The sequence below is a fragment of the Vigna angularis genome, chromosome 9 (genome assembly GCF_016808095.1).
Source record: "Vigna angularis cultivar LongXiaoDou No.4 chromosome 9, ASM1680809v1, whole genome shotgun sequence".
In the NCBI taxonomy this organism is placed as follows: Eukaryota; Viridiplantae; Streptophyta; class Magnoliopsida; order Fabales; family Fabaceae; genus Vigna; species Vigna angularis.
In genome coordinates, this window is record NC_068978.1 from 8,223,583 (window position 1) to 8,232,799 (window position 9,217).

General features: G+C 30.1%; 1 long non-coding RNA gene across 4 annotated transcripts; it reads right to left on the reverse strand.

Annotated features, from left to right (window-relative positions):
• Positions 1-3,871: 3,871 nt before the first annotated feature.
• Positions 3,872-7,181, reverse strand: LOC108321179 (uncharacterized). Of its 4 annotated transcripts, none has more exons than XR_008245384.1 (5): positions 6,615-7,181; positions 5,964-6,021; positions 4,680-5,086; positions 4,495-4,530; positions 3,872-4,333 (listed from the first exon to the last, which is right to left on the reverse strand). It is a non-coding gene; the product is annotated as an uncharacterized LOC108321179 (long non-coding RNA). The 4 variants fall into 4 exon arrangements; XR_001831465.2 differs by having other exon boundaries at positions 3,872-4,530; positions 4,680-4,738; positions 4,874-5,086; positions 6,615-7,175; XR_008245383.1 differs by having other exon boundaries at positions 3,872-4,530; positions 6,615-7,180.
• Positions 7,182-9,217: the final 2,036 nt, after the last annotated feature.

Sequence of the window (9,217 nt, forward strand, 5' to 3'; positions counted from 1 at the left end):
ACCTTGTACCAACTTTAGGAGGCCAAAGCTTCCCCTTCCAACAAAGCTCATTTATCTAAAACAACATGGTTCAACTACATTTTTGTTATTAACCTCAAAGCTTGTGGAACTTTTATATATATATATATATATATATATATATAAAAGTAGACTCAATTGTCATTTAAGAACCCAGTAATAAAATGATTCGTTGTAATAATAATCTTTGTAATATTGGAAAAATATGTTGTTATTTTGTTATGAGATTGTTACTTAAACAAGTATATCTCACTTATTATTCAAATAATATTAACCGAACTTGTTAATATATCTTCTGCACCATTGACTTAAAGCTCTATAAATGTTATTCTATCATAAGAACTACTTACTAAAATATATTTCAAGAAAGTCTTTACAAATGGACTTTTCCTATATTGTTATCAATAAGCTCAAACTAATATTACGGACCAAAGATTTGAATGGAAGATCTCTTGTTTCACCTCAAAAACTACTTAGCGAATTTCGATAAAACCAAATTCTAAATAATACACGAAAAACAAGAAAATAAGAGAAAAAAGAAAAATTATTTTATTTAATAATACAATATCAAATACAACGAGCTTTCATATTAAATCATAAAGTGTTAAATAAGACTTAGTATATAAAACCGAAGTATAATGAATAATCATTTAAGGTATGAAACTTGATGCATTGTTCAAGGGTTTAAGGAGAGGATGCTTTGATACAAGGCGAACTAGTTGTGTAAATTAGACACGTGTTCACGTTGTTAGAAAATAATATTGTCATAACACTAACAAATAAACATTTAGTTTTAACATTATTAGATGTATGTTTTATGTTCTTCTACGAACTATATGATTTAGTCAAATATCACAATTTCTCACATTTTTTAAATCTTAATTAATAAAACCAATATATTATTTTTTTAATTATCATATTGATAAATACTATTAATCCTGAAAAGCAATATTTTTTTGATAAATTTTTATAAATCAAATTACTTATAAATTAAAGTGCACTGACCTAAACTTTAAATTATGAAATTAAGACATATATACTATAAAACCATATATTAACTATAATAGTTAAAATAATTTAAATGATCCAAACGGTTCAATCTAATTTGATTTAATAAACTACTATATAATCTGTATTTTATTTATCTAAACAATTATATAACTTTATTTTATCAAATTAGTTTTAGATTTCAGTTTTATAATATTTCACCTAAATTGTGCATTATATTCCCACAATGTAATCAACATTCTAATGGTTAAATAGCTTATAATTACAGATACAATTTAAATTAGTAATTTTGATTCATTTAAATTCTTATAAAGTTTTTTTTTACTTATTTAGGTTTCTATCTTTTTTTAAAAGGCAATTTAGTCATTCACTTTTAAAAAAAAACTCAATATGACTTATTTTGTTAAATTAATATCAACATCATTTAAAAGGTATTTGATATGTGTAACATCCCAAATACAATATTGAAACCATAAAAAAAATCATATAGTCAATAAGATAGATCAGTTAACAAGTTGGAACAAAAATATAAATTTCTATAGTCATTCAAGATAATCATAAAACTAACTTTATATACAACAAGTACAAGTATCAAAACTATGTACAAGAATGGTGTATCAAAAATCACCAAGAAAAGATAAACACTAAGGAAATAAAGTACTAAAATCATTACACATCAGAACCCTCTCCGCCTAATGTTTGCTCAACTGACACATCATCTTGTTCTGCTTACACCCACCAGATAATCATTGCTAATAGAATAACCATTAGTACAAAAATTGCGTATAACGTCACACATTCAATGTCCCATAGCAGAACAACCAATGTTAACAATGACCAGTAGCATTATTGTAAATAAATTCATTCGCTCCACGTCAATTGGATTTCATAATGGTCGTCTTAAAGGAAATAACGTCAAACCATAAACAAATTCGACATAAAACAATGACTTTAGTAATCACATAACATCAGCTAAGGAAACAACAGACGTCCAATAAAATATATATAAATACTAAATAGTGATTTACTAGATATGATGTCAACGGTAACAAACATTCGACGTTGTATATTACAACCAACAATTATTTTTTATTTTTCTTTTAAATCAACCCACAAAACGTTGAATTGATAAGGGCTTCGATGTTTTATTGTCAGCTTGAAGTCAAAGCCTCAATCCCTTTTTATTATTTTTTTCTTTTTTGTTTTAAACTTACCACAGAACGTCAAATTCTTTTATGAATTCAACATTTTATTTGCCAGAAATTATGCTTTTTATTTTTTCTTTTAAAGCAACCCATAAAATGTGCTTGTACTAATGACTTCGACGTTTTATTATGCAGTTGAAGCCAAATGCTCACTGCATAACACGTCGAACTCTGTGGGGATTGGAAGTTATTGGCTCCCAGCAGTTATTCTATTTTCTATAAATATAGTTTCGGAGCCTTGGATAACCTCTACACCTCCATTTATAAAATTTCTCTTAAAAGTCCTTCAAGGTTTCTTTGTGTTAACCTCTTTCTTTGAGTTTGTATTAGCTCTTTCAAGGTTTGATTCTTTGTTATGTTGAAAAGGTTGAAGGAATGATACAAACTCAAAGAAAACAGTTGACACATTTGGATTTCACACCCTTTCAAAAAGCTGCAACTTCTATTCATAAAATTCCTCGTAACAATATGTTAACTTTTTTCTTTGTTTTTCTATCAACAATTTCAAGTTCACAAAAGCGAGTCATTTCCTTGTGGTTTGATTCTTTGTGCATGGTGAAAAGCTTGAAGGAGTGTTAGAAATCCAAAGAAAAGGTTGAGAGATTTGGATTTCGCACCCTTTCAAAATGCTACAACCTCCATTCACCAAAATCCTTCTACATTTTAACTATACCGTGGATCTTTTCGTGGTTAGATTTTTCATTTTTTTCCTATGTATAGTGTTATTATGCTTTTCTTTTCATTTATGAACATACGTTCTGTAAAAATGAATTTCTATTAGAAATTCTTGAAGTTGTTTTATGTCGAACTGTACCAAAATTTGACGTTGGTTTAAAAGAAACTGGAGTAACTATTTGGCTTCTGACAGACAAATAATACGTCGAATCCCCATCGAGTTTGACGTACTATTGGTGGTTTAAAAGAATAAAGAAACAAAGGATTTATTATGCTTTTCGTTTGTAACCAAATACACTTTCCCATGCACAATTAACGTAAAAAAATTTCAAATTCGACGTGAATATCTTCGTTTCTAAAAGGTACATTTTTTATGACCAACAAACTACCTTTTCCTATATGACATAAACGTCGAACTGTTTTCAACTTCGACGTGCATCTTTTCGTTTCTAAAAAGAGCATTTATCATGACCAACATAGTGCATTTTCCCATATGACATAGACGTTGAACAATGTCCAACTTCGACGTGCATCTTTTCGTTTGTAATGACAACATTTATCAAGACTAACCAAATACACTTTCCCATGCATAGTTAATCACTACAAAAAAAAAGTGTTATTTAGTGGAGGTTTTTCTTTCGATTTGCGAGGGTGTTTCCCTCCGCAAAGTAATTTGCGAAGGTTTTTCAAACTGTCGCAGTTTGAGTCACCACAATCTATCTGCGAAGGTTTTTTGCGACTCCTAGTATCACATTTAATTTACGGAGGGTTTTCTGTGGAGGATAAAAACCTCCTCTATTACTGACTATTATTTTGTGAGAGTTTTTAACCTCTTCTATTTTCAACTATTTAATTACAAAAAATACCTATATCTTTTACACTATTTTTTGGATTAATATATATTCAATTCACGAGCTTGCTGGAATAATATAAAAAATTAATAAAATATATAAAATTGTAAATTATAAAAAAAATAATCAAAATTAATTTTATTGATGATTTAAAACAAAGTATATTTATATTTATTGACGATGTAAATATATAAAATAAAATACATAGGCTAATGATGACCTAAACAAAATCACTATAAAACTAGAGGTTTAGCTTGTGGAAAATTTTTGCACTTTGCCAGAGTGTAACAGAGGGTTTACAAGGGAACGTTTGATAGCTAATTGAAATTTCACACTTGCTCTTGTAGCTTCACACTTGCTCTTGTAGCTCCAAGATAAAGGACAATCAAGGCCATGGTTTCATCAATCCAAGATGTAGCACCAAAGATAGGTTTGATGCCTCAAGTCTCTTTGCCTTATGCTTGTTCTGCCAATTCTTGAATGCAAGTCCTGCCAGCATCATAGCTTCTGATGAGCCAACAGTTCTTGCTCCAACAACATTTCCATCTTCTCCAATTTCAGCATGGAACAAATGTGCTATCATGTTCACGCACCAGTTTTGTTTCCATTCAAAATACAACACCAGAGAGAGTGAAAAAAATTATTGAGCAAGTCAAACACCAAAAAAATATAATACATGTTTCATATTCCAAATATAAACACCATTTGTCATGACAGACAAAAGCTCTACATCATACCATTTTGCCCAAGTTCTCCATTATCGATATGTTCATCTACAAAACAATGAAGATTGATTCCATTTATATACTCTTTCAAATTTTATCTCAAGCTAATATAGAACCAAAAAAATTCTCAAAAATAAAATTTCTTTAAGAATAAAAATAAACCAAAATTCAATTTTAATCCAATTAACGGAGCTCACATGAGATTTACGTGATCTGGGAACCCATATAATTGAACTTCCATCACGAGAGCAGGTAACTATGTTATCATGACAATACTTGAAGTATTATGACATAGGTATACAACATATATTTAATAATGAGAGAAAGAGACTTGTTACATTAAATAAAACTAACCAAGGTAGAAAAAATTATAACAATCATTAGGATATACCAGAAATTTTGAAACTTCAGTGTATTTTCTTCTTTCCAAGGGTCAGATGTTAAATTTTTGAAGCCACAGAACAACCACCACATGCATAATTAACATCATTTTTCTGACTAGATAATAAATCCATCTCATGTATTGGGTTTTTTTTGACTCTGTTGGGCTTCAACGCACTCCACACTTGTAAGTTGTAGTAATTTTCAACATAGCATAGATGACCTACAAGAATTGGCACTCAAAATCAACCTCTGCATCCAACCAATGAAAGAAAGGAAAATTTAAAAAAATTATTACTATCCGCGCTTATCTACAATTTATGCAACAAACCAATAACATTGTTAACCTAATCAACTTTTACTATAAACAAGAATACCCTTAGCTACTGATTATAGTTTATGAAGACCTAATAAATTTACTTTTCAACATTTGTTTCATAATTGCTTTGATGTTTCTGAACCGTAGGTTCTCTTCTACTGCTTGTTTCTCCTACTACCATAAATAATGAATAGACATAGACAATACTAAAAGTATTGATTTAATCCAGAAAGATAAAACCTAGAAAAGAAGTAACAAAACTAGAAAAGTGCTAAATTCATATTCTTTGTAGTTCAAAATGTAACAATCAGTTAAAACCAAATCCCTCGGTATAGGAAAGTTGCTAATATGCTTTGATTAAAATTATGTGATTGGCACAAAGATGCTCAAGACTGAAAGCAAAGTAATTATTTATAAAGAAGGAAAACCATTTAGAACACAATCTCTTTACCTGTACTTGAACATTGTTAATCATCGACATATAGGTCCTTTTAATAGCAGATAAACTGATAGCAAAGAAATATGAGGAATTGAATTTCAGACTTCTTTATACCCCAACCCATCCACTAACAGCAACAACATCATTCAACAAAATACATCTAATAATGAACATGAGGCATGCATTAGACTTGGACAAATATCAACTCTAAAGCTAACATTATGTACTAATATGATGAGTGATGATTAATTATGCACAACGAATACTCAAAACCACATATTATTATTTCATAAGAATTGGCATAGGAGCTCGCAAGAATTATTAAAATAAAAAAAATGAGACCTGGAAGAACAGAGTAGAGGCTTGGCAAGTGTCCACCAGTATCAGAAGCTCCTTGAACCTAACAAATCCAGTTATGAATGAGTAAAGAAAAGAGATTACAGTCCAACATTTTTAAGCATGCGAAATTGGATTTCTAATTCAATTGTCTGTTTTCCAGAACATAGGTAGCTTTTCTTTAATTATTATTCATCTTTATTGTCTTCTGTTTTATACTTTTGTTATGGAGAACTCGCTATCCTCTCCTCTCTATGTAAGAAAAAATCATTAGCAGCATATGAAGATTCTAAATCTATTATAATAGAGGAGCAAATTATGAAAAAGGGAGCTCAAGAAAGGAGTTCCATTTACACCAAATGTCCGTCTGTTATTATGTGTTTCTTTTCAATATAAACTAAATGGTTAGATATTGATATGAAAAACTGTGTTAACATTAAACGATTTCTGAAATTAATTATGTATTATAAATTAGAAAGGTTGGTTCTTACATCAATGATTAATGCATTACACAAAGGAAACACAAACATTGCAAAATGAATTCATTTGATAGAGCAACATTGTAAAAGAATCTATGATTGATTCTAACAAATCTGAGAAATGACGCCAACTTCACCAATTATTAACAAGACCACAGAACCAAGTCTCAAATATCACCTTTCCTAACCCAAACCTTATAGTGTTTATCCCTCTTCCGCTGGTGCCTGATTTTCCCTTCTCTTCTCCATTTTTTGAGTTAATCGATAAAACCCTAACTCTCTCTCTTCTGCCTTTTCCTGTGCTGTTGTTTCAGAACCTTCTCTATTTGCTTCTCTCTTTCGTGTTAGTTATACAAGAACAGGAGAGTAAGAGGACTGAACGTCGCTGGAGGAGTCAACGACGATAGCGGCTTGGACGAGCTTTCATTGGAGTTCATAGGAGGAGTCGGCGTAGAACTCGATGTCGTCAGAATGTTGTTCCAGAGTTGCGTAGGAGGAGTCAACAAAGAACTGTTAGAGAACCCTAATTCGAAACTAAAGAATTATCGTGAGCGAAATGGAAGAACAAAGGAAGAAAGGGAATGCGATGATTTTAAGAAGCTTCGAAAGGGAAGAACGATTGCGAAATTTTGAGAGGAGGAAGGGAGTGGGAAATTTGGGAGAGGAGAAGAAAAGTCGAAAATTTTGGAGGCACACATGCTTTTGGAATTGGGGAAAAAATAATTAAGTGTAAAATATAAAGAGGGAAGAAATATAAAAAAATGGAAAGGAAAGAAAAAAAATTTTATAATCAGAAGATGTTATAAACCTCCTAAATAAGAAATTAAAACTGCCACAATTTGCACCGTTAAGCACACTCATTTCAAATCATGTCAATTTGCGAAGATTTTTTATAACCTCCGAAAAAAAAACCTCAAGCTATATATAATTTTTTTTGTAGTGAATGTCCAAGACTTTTTGAATTCGACGTTCATATTTTCGTTTCTTACAATAACATTTATGGTGACCAACAAAACATTTTTTCATATGAAGTAGATGTGGAATTTTAAATACAATTTTGGATCCTTGATCTAGACCTTCACTTATAAAATTTTGGCGCAACCTGTTACTCTGTTAACATTTTGTCTTTGGTTTCTCTTAGCTCTTTCAAGGTCACAAAAGTTTTAATGATGCATGAAGGAGCAATAGAAATCTAAAGAAATAAGTTAACATGTTTGGATTTCATTTCAAGTAGTACCATTTGAAAACCTACACTACATAACTTCCCTAACTAAATTCATGTTAACTTTTTCCTTTGGTTCTCTATTAATTCCTCCACTAAACGAAGACATTTCTTTGTTAACGATGAAGGCATGATGACAAATCAAAGGAAAATGTTAGCACTTATGAATTTCAAAAACATTCTTCATTGTTTTGCTAGTTTTTTTTATTTACTAACTGTGTTTCGTTGTAATGTATTCTTTCTTGTTTGGTGTTTATTTTTGACGCTATGTTTTGTAAAAATGGATTTCTTTTAGAAATCCTCTATGATATAGGACGTCGGTTAACAAAAAATTTCGATGTCAGATTCATAATTAGGTAATTTTAAAAAATGAATAAAATCTAGGTTTTGCATCGAATGAATTCAATATTCGACGTTAGATTAAAATTTAAATTGTCTTCAAGTTGTTCCCACCCTAAGATATCAGTTAGATATTAAGTCTAATGGTAGAAAACAACTTGAAGACAATTTAAAAAATGAATCATACATTGCTAATGATGAAGTTGAACAACTGTTTTATAGATTTACTTTAGTTCTTAAAATTATTTCAAGATTAAAAATATTGTGATCCATATTTCTTTTTCATGAGCACTTCCCTTTCAATAAGATATCTTAACCATTTATGTACTATAAAAAACATTTTGTTGACTTGAATTTCAAACGGCACCTTCATATGAACTGAAGATGAATGCGCCACTTTGAAATTCAAGTTAGCAAATTGAATTTTAAAAAACAAAAATGCTCTGAAATCTAAGGAAAAAAAAATGCAAAGGAAATAAAAAAAAAATGAATCCTAATATGTTCAATAGGGAAACAGGAAACAAGGTGTTACGTGAAATGAGAGCTACATTTATATATGAATATGTGGCGTCTGTTGGGCCAAGACATCGACATGCAATAACATTACATCATGGATAAGTAGTACAACATGTAATTATGCCTACTAACTTCCACCTAGTATGAATGTCGAAGCCTAGCCACATTCGACATTCAAACATTATTCAATGAAAAAGTAATAGCTAGATTTCAAAAGATTTTGATATGAACATGTAAACGTCGAAGAGCCTAGAACTCGACGTCAAACCTTTGAACTTCGTTAATAGTAACTTAAAAATTGAATAAACTCCAGGCTTGGCATCGAATGCAGTCTATTTTCAATGTCAACTATGTAAATAGATTCTTAATTTAAATTGTCTTGAAGTTGTTTGCACACTAGGAAATCAGATAGCTCTGAAATCTAATCATACAAAACAACTCCAAGACAATTTAAAAAAAGAATCATACATTGCTAAATGATGAAGTTGGACAACATTTTTATAAATTTATTTTAGTTCTTAAAATTGTTTCAGCATTAAACATATTGTGAACCATATTTATTTTTCCCGAGAACTTCCCTTTCAATAAGATATCTTAACCATTTTTGTACTATAAAAAACATTTTGTTGACTTGAATTTCAAAGGGCACCTTCATATAAACTGAAGATGATGAATGCGCCACTTTGAAATTCAAGTGATCAAAT